Genomic DNA, 14,776 nt, shown 5'->3' on the forward strand with positions numbered 1-14,776 from the left:
AAATAAATAAAAATTTTTAATAATAAAAATAAATTAAATAAATAATAAATAAATAAAGGTAAAGAGAAAGCTCTTCCTGACAGTAGACTTCCAAGTAAGAACTATGGGAGAAATGATAGAAAATGAAAAAAATTAAAAAAATAAAATAAAAAAGTACTGATGGATGCTAAAGTATGCAGGAGAAAGTTTTATGAGACCTAGGACATTAACATAGTATCAAAATATTACTTGTTAATTACAAGGGGCAAATAGTAACTTTACAGTGGAGAAACTGGCAGGCACATCCCAGGACGGGGACACACTGACATGTTTCTCCTGACGTGCTGTACCGTGAAGGACGTATCACTTCTATGGCTTTCTGGTCAACAAAGTAAAACCTGAATCTATCTGGACAAAACATCAGAAAACCCAAACAATGAGTTCTGGAGCCATTCTCCAAAATAGCTCGGGTACTTTTTAAAAATGTCAAGGTCAAGAATATCTGAGGAACTGTTCCAGAGTAAGAGTAACTAAAGAGACATAACAGCTAAATGCCACATGGCATCGTGGGTTGAATCCTGGCTAGGCTCGGCAAATTTGCCACCAAGGACAGTACTGAGACAACTAACACATTTTATGATGGACTATGGATTTTAGATTATAATCTTGTGTTCGTGTGTTAAGTTCCCAGCTTTTTGTATTTTGCTTATGTAAAAGGCTGTCTTTGTTCTTAGGAAATAAATACTGACATATACAGAGGAAAAGTACACAATGTCTCCAACTTATTCTCAAATGGTACAGAAAATAAGACAATAAGCATTGGTTCCTCGAGGGAAAAAATTCTTAGATGATACAACAGTATAAACAGATGCACAGTTTATCTATGGTCTTAAATTTTCATGGGGGGACATGTTTAGGAAAAAATATCTAAATCGTCTCCTTGAGGGAGTGATAATGAAAACAAAAAGTTTTGAGAAAGACAGGGAGAGAAAGAGGGCTGGGTAGGGAAAGAGAAAGCAAAATCAAATGTGGATCAGTTTCTGTCTTAAGTTTCAAAATCTTCAAATTAAAAGGTTACAAGAAAAATATATATATTTATATATTTACAAATAGAGCATCAATAAAAATGTAGTCATAATATGTGTGCCCAAGGAAAGATCCATATAGCCATGCAAATGATTTTCATTGTGGCTTCTCTATTACAACACATAACATACGTGTTATCCATTTACCCACTCCATCTAATGTGGTTTTGTGAGTGTTTTATGTATGGCGATTTTGTCTTCTCGCTGCTTGGAGAAAATAGTGGCTCAATAAGGCCATTTGCTTTTTAAAAAAAATTTAATGTTTATTTCTTTTTGAGAGAGAAAGAGACAGAGCACAAGCAGGGGAGGGGCAGAGACTGAGGTAGACACAGAATCTGAAACAGGCTCCATGCTCTGAGCTGTCAGCACAGAGCCCAACGCAGGGCTCAAACCCATAAACTGTGAGAGCATGACCTGATCCGAAGTTGGACACCTAACTGAGCCACCCAGGTGCCGCAAGGCCATTCACTTCTTAAGGAAAGTATTTTATATGGAAGAAGGTAATATGTTCTAGCTTCATGAAGGACAGAACAAAATAAAGGCTTCGGTAATAACAGGTAGGATCCGCATTAGAATGCAAAGAAAAAAAAAGAGAGAGAAAGAATAAAGTAGTTGGGAATATAAGTTAGTGAGTTGGTTATGGAATATCCTGTCATAGAGACCTTGAATATATTAATAATAATTAAGAATATTATCAGGCACACATCTCTAGAAAGATAGTTGCAAGGGTGTCTTCTTCCATTAGAGCTGATGTAACAATATAGTATAGACTGGGTGGCTTGTAAACAACAGAAATGTCTTTCTCACAGTTTTGGGGGCTAAGAAGTGCAAGATCAAGGTGCTGACAGATTCACTGTCTAAGGATGGCCTGCCTTCTGATAATAGAGGGTACCTTGTTGCTGTGTCCTCACGTGGTGGGAGAAACAAACTAGATCTGAGGGATCTCTTTTATAAAGTTACCAGTCCCACTCATGAGGCTCCTACCCTCATAACCCAAACACCCTCAGAGGCTCCACTTCCCAACAACATTATTTTAGGAGTCAGAATGTCATCATATGAATTTGGGAGGCTGGAGGACACAGACATTCAGGCCATAGCAAAGGGATAGCTTGGAAGAGTCTTTCATTCATTTTCCGATACCAAATTAGGCAGTTTGTTGACTTACAACTGAGTAAGACACAATCTCTGTCTTTAGTGAACTTGCCAACTAATGGAAAGACTGTTTTAGGATGCATCTTCCAGTGTAAGAGTACAGTGTCATCTTATATCACATCCCCAGTCTTTACAACTTTTCTCAAACTGCTCTCATTATCATCAAAACACCTATATTTCCATCCTTCTGCTGCTGTCTCTCTACAGCTACTTCTGCAAAATATTTTCCAACCACGAGTGACAGCACAACCCAAAAACAGTTAAGGGAGCATGGTTAAGTGTGGCTCAGTCGGTTAAGCGTCCGTTTCTTGGTTTCTGCTCAGGTCATGGTCTCATGGTTCTTGGTGAGTTCAAGCCCCAATTACACTGATAGTGTAGAGCCTGCCTTGGATTCTCGCTCTTTCCCCCTCTCTCTCTGCCCCTCCCCTGCTACTGCATGCTCTCTCCCTCAAAATAAAGAAATACACTTAAAAAATAATAACAGAATAAAAAAAAACAGGTAAGGAAGTTCGCATTCTTTCAGCAAACCAGGAATGCTGAGATGGCCACGCAACAGTCATATTTCTAGAATCATCTGAGGACCTGCTTGCAGGTCCAAGTGCAAAACTAACTCTGTTGCCACCATTTCCTGGCCATTGGATTCCCTCACTTGATTAATTAACTTAAAATTGCCTCTCAATAGCAAGCCAGACTTCTGTTTCCAATTTTCTCCTGTGTTGAAAAGTAAATAGGTTTCTAACCACATTTTTAGGCCTTTGTGCATGGGTCTTTTGTGCTTATAGTAAACCAGTATCCACTGGAAGGCATCTGGGCCACTGCCAAGGTGGGTATTCGATTTCTTTGTTGTCTTTCTGTATAACCTAGCTAACCACAATCCCTTTCCACCATTCCTCAGCAATGTGCTTGAACAAGAGCCAAGAGCCCCTCCTACAAAATGAACAAGAGGAAACAAAGGAGGAAATAAATAAAAAAGGGGCCATGGAAAAAATTAGGGTTTGTGACTATTACCCCATAGATCACATTTTCTTTTTACATTTTTCTCTTATGACTGCACAAAAACATCTAGATTCTGAATGCACAGTCATATACAAGAATAACTCCAAGGGTTTCCCATTCCTTCCATCCCCAAGAAGATTATAAGATTATAAACACGAGGTATATTCCTGTGATCCTTTTCCTTGGGGCACATGCCCTTTTCGACCCTAGGGTTGAAGTTTGGGGGACAAATACCTAAGAGGTTTGAATGACTACCCAAAGAGAACAGATGATGTTAGCAGGCCAGTGTCAACACATAATTTGTTTATCTCTATGCCACTCACTTTGTCCCACACCCCAGAAAAAAGGAATTAAAAATGAGCCTCTGCTCCTTCAAGAGGTGAATTTTCAGGACAAGTCTTCCCATATGGAAAGGATAATGGCAGCAGGCCAGAGCATACACAATGAAGAAGGCTTCAGGCTGTTTCACATTTTCTCTTTCAACAGATTCCAAATGTTCGAATGGACATTCTTCTTATGCTTTTCCCTATAAACTCCCTACTCTGCTCCTCACTACAGATATTGATGGACTTTCTTCAAATCCCCAAACAGTGAGAATAGCATGAACATAGGCCAAAAGACAAAACATGTGGGGCCTGTGCTGGGAAGAGCAAGTAGTTCAGATGGAGAAACAATACACGAGGGATAGGATTAGCAAGTGAGAATGGCCAGGAGCTTAGGGTCCAGTATGGGGGCCACGAGCATTAGGCCACAAAGTTTAAACTTTATTTGGTGACTGGGAAATATTAAATATGAAAAGATAAAACTTAGGAAAATTAGCCAGTTTAGGAGACAGTGCCACATCAAAAATGAGAGAAGTCAAACATGAGAATTAGTAGAATATGAATGCTTCCCCTCATGGAGGGATTCTTGTGACCAAATATTGGAAACAAGGCATAAAAAGACAAGTTAGAAGCCTGTATGAATATTTATCTGATAGAAAGATGTTCATTAGTTCTTGAAAGGAGAGCAGACACTCCAGGTGAAATCATGTGAACCCTTAAATGCCATTCGATAACACAATGGAGACAATCTTCAACATTTTTTTAATCACAAACACAGATGCAAGGTCACATGGCTGCAAGATTCTTTCTTGTACATTTAGGGCACACTCAGAACAGTAAAGCATAATTTAAAGATGAGAGCTATATTGAGGGCTCAGCTAATACAACTCATATATGTGATTTCTGATCTTTCCTGATCATCAGGGAATGATGAACCTCAAATACCTGGAAGAATGAATGAATAATGTGTCTTTCAGACTCTTCCCATTGAATACCACTTCTGTTAGCCATTCATTAAGAAAAACAGACAAATTGGCATTTCTCTTCCTGATGAGGGTTCCAGAATGTGCAGCATACATTACTGATTAGGGAATCATCTGTGATTTTAGATAGGGTGACCATATATAAACTAGCTTCTCTCCAGGTATATACACACTACCCTATTATGAGCAGCTTTTCCTCTCACTCTCAAAACTATCCCAGGTTAGGTGACACATTATATGGTCAACCCTAGTTTTAAATATCTGATGAGGAAATGGTAGGTGGCTGTGTAACTATGCAAGTTCAGAAGCTAAATTATCTTCTAACTTGGAATGCAACCCACCCCACCTTCACAAACAACATCTAATTTGATGGCTATTAAAGGATTTGGTGAGACTAAATTCATTAGAGTATCATGTCTGTGAGCACAGTGCTATGACTTCTTAGATTGTGTCCTCATCCCCTAGCATGGCCCAATCACAAGCATTTACTGAATGAATTACTTGCTTATCGATAGACATGACATGTGACATAACTCTCCCTTTGTGGGCAACTACTGCTACAACCACTATGTAATAAAAATTATTACATAAATTTATGGTTTAGATGCTCTCCTTTTTTCTTCCCTTTCTTCCCAAAAAATATTCAAGGAACGTACAGCCAATTTATAGCCTCCTCTTCTAGCACACCTACTGATGTCTACCAAATATGCTCATCCTCCAGAATCCAGTCCAACTCACCAAACTCGAAGTGAGCCTCCAGGATGTCACAGCGAACCCACTGAGAGTGTTATTTCCCTCCGAGCCAAAGCCATCTATTTTTCATTCTGCCAAACCAGAAATATTTCCAACATGAAATATCCACAGTGCAGGAAATTCCAGCGCTAGGACTCAGACATGAAGAGCCCCAGCAATTACTGTTAAATAGCATGTGTTAAGAAGTAGTGTTTTCCCTGTCGGAGGTAAACAGTACGGCATGTACATTGTGGTTCGCAGAGGCAATGGAAGTATACTATGTTATTAGATCCTAAAAGTGGAGAGCAAATCCAAAAACAGCGCACTTAAGAGGGTTATTTTTATTTCTGATTTTGCCTGAAATTTAGAATTGTATGAGTAATTATTGTGCTTATACTTCAGGAATTATTAAGGCAAGTTTGTAAATTACCTCTTTTGGACAAGTTGTTTAAAGGAAAGCTCGGGGTGCCTGCGTGGCTCAGTCTGTTGAACGTCTGGCTTCAGCTCAGGGCATGATCTCATGGTTGGTGGGTTCGAGCCCCGCATCGAGCACTGTGCTGACAGCTAGCTCAGAGCCTGGAGCCTGCTTCAGATTCTGTGTCTCCCTCTCTCTCTCTGACCCTCTCCTACTCATGCTGTCTCTCCTTCTCTCTCAAAAATAAATAAAACATTAAAAAAATAAATTAAATAAAGGAAAGCTCAGGTCAATTAAATTTAATATTTGGGACACTTTTAGAGAAGTAAGTGAATGTCACTCTTTGTTATCTTGAAACATTCCTAAAGTCAGCAGGATTATCCACACAATTTCTATTCTTACCCATTCTGTTACCATTTTCAAGCCTACGAAAATGCAACTACATTGCACATAGCAAATAACATTATCAATGAAAATAGAATTATCTTGCAGGTAGCCAATAGTATTGTGTTAAAATTTCCTTGGGTAGGGTGGAGTCATTCTGAACTAAAGAGAAAAATTTGGGGTAAAGTAAAAGAAGAAAAACTCCTTTGAAAAGTGTCTCATTCATCTTTTGCCCTTAATGCTTTGTGTATAGTAAATGCTAAACATATGTTACACTGAACTTAAATTGATATTGGGTCTTCCTTGCATTGGCCAGGGCAGGGGAGAGAATGTGCTTGGTTTAGTGTCTGCCTGCTTTGCTTCTTTCCCATTTAAGAGTGGATGCATATTAAAGTTGCCTCTTCTACTGACTTTAGAGCCTACAGTAAATAAAGGGATTTTTTTTTAAAGCAAATCTCATTTTAATAGCTTTAGTACAAATAAACACGATAGCTCTTTTGGGGAGGGTATCTTCTGTTTTTTTCAGCAAAGGTAGGTTTTGCCAGTTGGGTTTGGAATACACAGAATATCCATGCCCACCTCTTTTCCTTCTAGGAACTACTTATTAATAGTCTAACACTTCATGACACTATATTAAGTTTAGTGGGAGATACACAAAGAAGAGACAAGCCACATCCTAAACTGTACAATTTATAGAAAGTGATTGCCATGCATACACATACCTAGAGTGTGGCAATCATATTTTACTATTAGGAGGGATATTTAAAAGAAAACTGGGGAAATTCAAAATAAGAAATGATTCATTCCAGGAGCACGTGGGTGGCTCAGCCAGTTACGCATCTGGCTTCTGGTCAGGTCATGATTTCACGGTTCATGTGTTCAGGCCCGGAGTCGGGCTCTGTGCTGACAGCTCAGAGCCTGGAGCCTGCTTTGGATTCTGTGTCTCCCTCTCTCTGCGCCCCTCCCCTGCTCGCACTCTGTCTCTATCTCAAAAAATAAATAAACATTAAAAAATTAAAAAAAAAAGAAATGATTCATTCCATTGAGGGATATTGACAGAGACTTACAGAAGTATCACTTTTAGAGTTAGCTTTTGAAAAAAGGACTTGAATTTTTACTGGAATGTCAAGAGGATTTCAAGCACCATATGCAAAAGCAGAGGAATACAACTGCTTGTACATTTGTTTGGATTTTGCTGGTGATTATACATGAGTGGTGTAGGAAAGTGAAAAACTGAGAAAGCTAAGATTTCTCATTTGGCTATGTAGGTGTGAAATGGAGAAATTATGATTTGTCTTTCACATAGCAAATTGAAGTTATCTGTGGGATGTCCTGCTGGAAGCATTAAACAGGCAATTAAACACATGGACCTAAAGAAATAAAAAAATATATATATAGAGGTAAAGACTTGGAATTAGTTTAAGTGTGAGATCCAATGAGGTGATTCACAGCAAACTATAAAATCTCACATTATGCCAATGTTTAATGGCTGAGGGTGGGTGTAGGGGGAGAGGTGCAGGAAAAGAGGCAGGCTGAAAGGTAAGAAGAGATCCAGGAGGGTTTACTATATAGAAACCAAGGGAGAAATGAGAATCTTTGATGAGCTGTTTTTGGCCAATATTACCAAATGTTGCAGAAACTGAATAAAGGGAGATATAGTTGATTCAATATTATTAATGGAGCACTGAACTAAACTTTCTACGTGGTGCTAATATACTGAAGGGTTTCTTGTTGTTCCAAGTAGCCAGAAAAAAGTAAGTGTGAACCTAAGTGTTACCGTTTGACTCACCAATATTATTTTGATTTTTTTCTAGTCCTAATGAAGATCTCACACTGTGCTTCATTTAGGTTAAAAGTCAAATACCTATAAACTGGGTGAAAATCCTTCCCAATATTAGGATTTTGTTTGGTATAATTGTAGGCTTGAACATTTTATTGCTCAGCCATAAATGGAAATGAACTCCAAGTATGGCAGTCTTTGGAGATTAAGAGTAGACACTCATTTTGGGGTAACATTTACCCCAAGCTGTTAAGATGAGAAGAGTGGCTTGGTCATCCTTAGGCGGTGTTGCCAATATCTTGTCCTTTCTTGACTGTAATAAATTTTCATATTTGGAATATTATGTAGACATTGGGATTTCACTCTTTTAATTGATTAAATATGGAAAAATTGGAAAGCCCATATTCAACTGGAATTTATACGACCTAGAGCTGCTATGTGACGAGATGAGGCAGAATAGCAGAGGGAGGATACTTTTCTAAGATTGTATGCCATCTATCTTTCAGTGTCTTCCTTAATTGTGTTATTTATTTGCATTTTAATTTTTGTGGTCTGGATCTTGAAAAAAAATTTAGAGTCCTTTAAAAATAATTTAAAATGTGAAACAACTCATAGAAAACAAATTTTTGCACAATCTTGTCAGCATCCAGAGAAAATACTTTGTTTCCCTAACTTTCGTCAATCCATGAAGTTGTCCAGGAGGAGATGAAAGAAAATCTGGGACTTGAACAGGAATTTCCGCCTGTTGAACTGGCTGTGTGCTTGAATTCTTAGTGGTTAAATGCATGTCATTGTCTCACCCTGCACTTCCCCACAAGCAGGTCTTGGTACTGTCAGAAGGCTCCATTAACTACTGGAATCATTTATTTAACAAGTATTGTTTAAGGACACTAGTTAATTTGGAGATTTCAAAATGGGTGAGATATAAATTTTTCCCACAAAAAGATGAAACCTAACCTAATAGTAGATCATAGTAAGTACATAAACACCCAAAATACTAGGCAAATATGATAAGAGAAATTCAGACTTCCACTTCTGGAAATATGGTGTAATGGTTTCATAAAAAACTCCATCCCAGGATAGAAATTGACAAATCTGGATAAAATAGAAATATTTCTCAAAATCATGGCTAATTGGGACATACATAAAGCAAAGATATAGCCCAAAAATAACATGGAAGTGTGGAGAACATGAAGAAAAAGCCAGTGCTATAGCTAATATCTTCTCTAAGGGCATTTCAAGATTCCATTCAAGAGAAACAGGTGAGGAGAGAATTAGTGAAATAGAAGATAGATATGAGAAATAACCTATAAGGCAAATACACATAAACAAAAAAATAGAAAATATGAAAGTTTAAGAGATACAATGATTAGAAGAGTCAACATACACACAATGAGAGTTACAGAAAGAGGAAAAAAATGGATAGAAGACCATATTCAAAGATATAATAACTAATGACTAATGACTGCTATTTTTATAACTTATAATTTAGGTTTTATTTCTGTCTCATTAATCTCTAGCCTGTCTTATTTTCTTATATATGTTTTTAAAGATTATTTTAAAAATAATTAAGGGCTCTAGGTATTTTAGTTGCATCTAACATGCTTTATTAAGCAGTATTTTTATTATAATTTAGTTCTGTGCTGAACACACATCCATTAGGTTCCTTGAACCTTAGGATTCAGATCTTCCATAAATATAGATATATAAAATTACAAGGTTTTCAAAGAAAGCAGAGAAACAAGAGAGATGAGAGGAACACGGTGACAGAGAGATTACTACCAAAGGGAGGCAATTAACTTCTAGCTGACTTCTCAACAATAAAGAACATTAAATGACAATGGAAATATATTTAAAATACTGAGAAAAATAACTAGTAACCTTGAAATGTTACCTAGTGAAGATATTTTTTAAATGCAAGCAAAATAAAGATATTTTCCAATGAACTAAAGCTGAGTTCACTACCAATAGCACCTTCCAAAAGGAACTTCCAAAAGTCCTATCTAAGAAAGAAGGAACAGATCTGAGAAAGGGCTGAAGTGCAAGAAGGAATGGCTAAGCAGAGAAATGGTCGACTTGCTCGCTGAAACAAGCATCAGGTGTATAAAATAGCTTCAGTGAAGGCTAATTTGTAGAATTAAAAAACAAACCAGACAAAGTTATGGTTCAGACACTAAAGCACAATAATCCAAAAGGCGACAACTGGATTTACTACGTTCTACGGCAGAGCTTCTCAGCCTTCAATAGGTGCCCAGTCCCTGAGGGATCTCTGTAAAGTCCAGGTTTTGAATTGTGGGTTGGGGCAGAAGTTTTCCATTTCTAGCAAGTTCCCAGATGTTGCTAGTTGATGCATCAAACTTTGATTAGCAAGGTTTGAGATCCTTATTCAAGAGTAGAGCAAAGAGATTGAGTAAATTCATATTTGTTAACAAATAGTCATGTTAAAATGAAAATAAATAAAATAAAAAGAGGGAAGCTCTATACCAGGCAACTACTAAGCTCTCCAAAGAGTAAATATTAATAACAAACAAAATGGGATTTAAGGCAAGAACATTTTGAAAGGCAAAGATGATCCCTACATAATAACCTTGATAGCATTAGAATTCTAATGTAGCCACCTTAGAATATACATATTATACTTATACTATATAAATAAAAAAGTGTTCAAATATACAGGGATACATTGATATGTCCATCATATTAATAGGAAATTTAAATGGTTTTTGTTAAGTAATCAATAAAGCAGACAAAATAAATCCAAACTATGGTAGTTCACCAAAATTCTGCTTCCCCTCCATGGTATATTATATGAATACATTTTCCTGACTCCTTGAAATTAGGTGTGGCTTTTTTTGGCATTTGACTTGCTTTGGCCAACAAAATGTGAGAAGTTAATGTCAGCAGAAACTGGCTTCCAGACCAGCGTGAGACACGGCACAAGTTCTTTTTCCTGCTGTGGCAATTCTGAAAGGACAGAGTTGGATCCTCTGTTAGCCTGATTTTAAAGATGAGCAATGAGCATGAACCAGAAGTAAACTTCAATTGTGAGGAGCTTTGTGGCAACCTAAGCCATCCTCACTATTCTAGTAAGGATAGAAAAGAATTAAACAACATAATTAAAAAGATAAATCTAGTGTATATATTTAGAAAGTGGTACCCAACGACTGGAAAATAGATATGCTATTCAAGGAGACCTGAGACATAAAGATCAAATATATTCTGGATCACAAAGCAAGTCTCAAAAAATCCCAAAAGTCAATGTTGCACCGATCACATAGGCTTACTCTAAGACAATAAAGTAAAAATCAAAACTGAAGCATCCAACTTCAACTCACAGTTCTTGAGTTCAAGCCCCACATCAAGCTCTCTACTGTCAGTGCAGAGCCCCCTTCAGAACGTCTGTCCACCTCTCTCTCTATCCCTTCCCCTTTCATGCTTGTCTGTCTTTCTCCCTCAAAAATAAATAAACCTCAAAAATAAATTTAAAAAATCAAAACCCAAAAGATAACTCTATTTTGAAAAAAAGTTTAAATAATTCATACATTAAAGAACATATAATGAAATATAGGGGGAAGCATGGAACTAAATTATAATAAAAATGCTTCTTCATGAAACATATTGGATGCCACTGAAATGATATCCACAGGGCTTCATTGTTTTAAAATGATCTCTAAATATACATATAAGAAGACAGGTTATAGAATGAACTAAGAGTAAAACTTAAATTATAAAAATTACATTATAATAAACCTGAAGAAAGCATAAAGAAAAATATGACAAAACAAAAGGTCATGTAATAGAAATGAAACAGAGGAAATGGAGTCAAAAATTACCTTTCAAAAAGTGTAAGACTCCTGAGAGACTGTTGAATACTGAAAAAGAACTGAAGGTTGAAGGGGGAGGGGGAGGGGAAAAAGAGGTGGTGGTGATGGAGGAGGGCACTTGTGGGGAAGAGCACTGGGTGTTATATGGAAACTAATTTTACAATAAACTATTTTAAAACATAAATAAGATTTTTTTAAAAAGTGTAAGACTGAAAAACCTTCCGCAAAACTGTTCTCATAAAATAATCGCAGAAATAAAATAAAATGGAAACCTAACTACTGATACCGCATTGATTAAAAATAAAAAAATACTTCGAGTAAGTGTACACCCATGTATTTGAAAACTGAGATGAACAAAAACCCATTTTTAGGATATACATTCTAAAAAGAAAATAGAGAAGAAATATAATAGCTCCATAACTATTAAAGAACAATAAACAGAATCAATTATCCTAAGGAAAAAAAAATGTATGAGTTCTCACAATATCTTGACTTATACATCCTACCGAATTTCATTAGATAAAATTCAAAAGCTGCCAAAACTAAAAATACATGGTATTAGAAATCCAAGTTTTTGCGACTTTGAAATCTTGCTGTGGGAGGAATGGTGGGAGCCACTACCGCAGAGGCCTCAGTGGTAGGACAGTCTTTTGTCTCTTGATCTGAGTGCTAGTTAAAGGGTGTGTTTAGTTTGTGATGTTCATCAGCTCTATACTCCCCTGCATGTATGTTACACTTTAGTAACAGTTGCAAAAACAAAATCCTTACACAAAGAGAAGTATCCAACCCATGGTAGATGTAGAGAATACCAGCAAACATGAAGAAATACATAATTCTTATCCACACAAACATTTTTACAGAGTAGAAAAAGAGGGGCTATTCTCCAAACATATTTTGTGAGATGAGGACAACCTTGATACCAATGCCAGACAAGAAAGTACAAGGAAGAAATATTACATTCTGGTATTGCCCACTAGAATAAATATAAATATATCCTGAACTAAAACATTAGAAAATCAAATGCTCACTGTGAAAAGAGAAAATGAATCATGACCAGTGGGGTGCAAAGTTGAGTCAAAATGAGAAAATCTATTAATATAATTTACAATATTAATGGACTACAGAGGAAAAAACTAATTATTTTTTTACAGACAGAAATAACAATTGAAAAAATTCAACAATTGCTCAAGCCAAATTTCTTAGTTAATGATGAAAGGAAGGGAACTTTTTTAGCCCACTCAAAAGTAGCACAAAGGGGCGCCTGGGTGGCTCAGTCAGTTGAGCGTCAGACTTTGGCTCAGGTCATGATCTCGTGGTTAGTGGGTTTGGGCCCTGCATCAGTCTCTGTGCTGACAGGTAGCTCAGAGCCTGGAGCCTGTCTTCAGATTCTGTGTTTCCCTCTGTCTCTGACCCTCCCCTGCTCACGCTGCCTCTCCTCCTCTCTCAAAAATAAATAAAAACATTAAAAAAAATTTTTTTTAAGTAGCACAAAAAGAAAGGAAACAAACTAGGACAAAAATTCTACCACAAGTAGATTACTCAATGATGAAATATTAGAAGCATTAATACCTTTAAAATCAAGAACAAGACAAGGATCCTTACTACCACCAATTCCGTACAATTTGGTGTTCTAAAAAGTAATAAGGCAAAATACACACAGTCCTTCACACACACACACACACACACACACACACACACACACAGTATAAGAATTACAACAAATCAATTGTTTACAGATAACATAGCTGTTTACATAGAAAATGCAAAATAATCCATGAAATTGTTAGAATTAATTAAAAAATTAGGTAGGTTGCCAGACCTAAGACTAACACCCAGAAATCAATTTCATTTCTATACACATATACCAAATTTATAAAATGCCACTCAAAAGTATAGGTAATATTTATAATAACCAAAAATATAAGGGATCCAAACAATAAATACAAGAAAAATTTTGTAAGGACTTTATGTTGAAAAATATAAAACTTTATTAAAAGATATTAAAGAAACCCTAAATAACTAGGGACATGTTAAGTTCATTAAATGAAAGAGTCCCATTTTTCACAATTAGATTGATCCTTAAGTTGATTTAAAGATTCAATGCAGTTCTAATTAAAAATTCTAGCAAGCTTTTCATGATATCTAACAAGCTCATTGTTCAGTCAGTGAAGGGCAGCACCAAGAATAGCCAAGATGTTCTTGGAGAAAAATCAAGTAGAGGACTTGCCTGGTCATGTGTTGTGACTTATTATAATCTATAATTATTAAACAATGAAGTACTGGCTCACAGCTTTTCTTTTTTAATTCATGTATAGATAAAATAGGTAGTTCAGAAACGGACCCATGTGTTTTTCCAACATAGATATACAAACAAGACTAGCCTGGCAGTTTAGGAGACAAAGGATGGGTACAAAAAATGGTATAGACAATTATTTATCATAAGGAAAGTAAGTGAAAACAAATATTTACTTTAGACCATTGACTTTTAACATTTGAAGGGCACTTGGGTGGCACAGCTGGTAAAGTGTCCAACTCTTGATCTCGGCTCAGGTCATAATCTCACAGTTCGTGAGTTCAAGTCCCACATCCTTGGGATTCTGTCTCTCCTTCTCTCTGTCACTTCCCAGCTTGTGTTCTTTCTCTCTCTCACTCAAAATGAATAAATAAATAATTTTAAAATATGAATTGGATTAAGTACTTAAATGTGAAAGACAAAAGTTCAAAACATTTAGAAGAAAGTACAGGAAAATATTTTTTAGTCTTTTGGTAAAGAAAGATTTTTCATACAGGATACAAAAAACACAAACCCAAACAGAAAAGAGAGGGAAATTCAATGACAGAAAAAAAAATTCATTGATATGAACAGACACTTCTCCAAAAAGGACATCCAGATGGTCTACAGACACATAAAACGATGCTCAACATCACTCATCATCAGGGAAACACAAATCAAAACCACACTGAGATACCACCTCACGCCAGTCAGAGTGGCTAAAATGAACAAAGCAAGAGACTATAGATGTTGGAGAGGGTGTGGAGAGATGGGCACCCTCTTACACTGTTGGTGGCAATGTAAACTGGTGCAGCCGCTCTGGAAAACAGTGTGGAGGTTCCTCAAAAAAC

The 14,776-nt window shown here is 36.5% G+C and overlaps 1 long non-coding RNA gene across 5 annotated transcripts in view; it reads right to left on the bottom strand.

Moving 5' to 3' along the window:
* The window catches only part of LOC115302440, a 178,505-nt gene that overhangs the window by 55,418 nt on the left and 108,311 nt on the right, over window positions 1–14,776 (bottom strand). Inside the window, exon 1 of one of the 5 annotated variants that reach the window (XR_003913458.1) lies at window positions 5,257–5,295. The exons of the other annotated variants lie outside the window; for them this stretch is intronic. This is a non-coding gene — a long non-coding RNA (uncharacterized LOC115302440). Of the gene's footprint in view, window positions 1–5,256; window positions 5,296–14,776 lie in introns of those variants that run through there. 5 annotated transcript variants of the gene reach the window in all.

The sequence above is a fragment of the Suricata suricatta genome, chromosome 9, assembly GCF_006229205.1.
Source record: "Suricata suricatta isolate VVHF042 chromosome 9, meerkat_22Aug2017_6uvM2_HiC, whole genome shotgun sequence".
NCBI lineage: Eukaryota > Metazoa > Chordata > Mammalia > Carnivora > Herpestidae > Suricata > Suricata suricatta.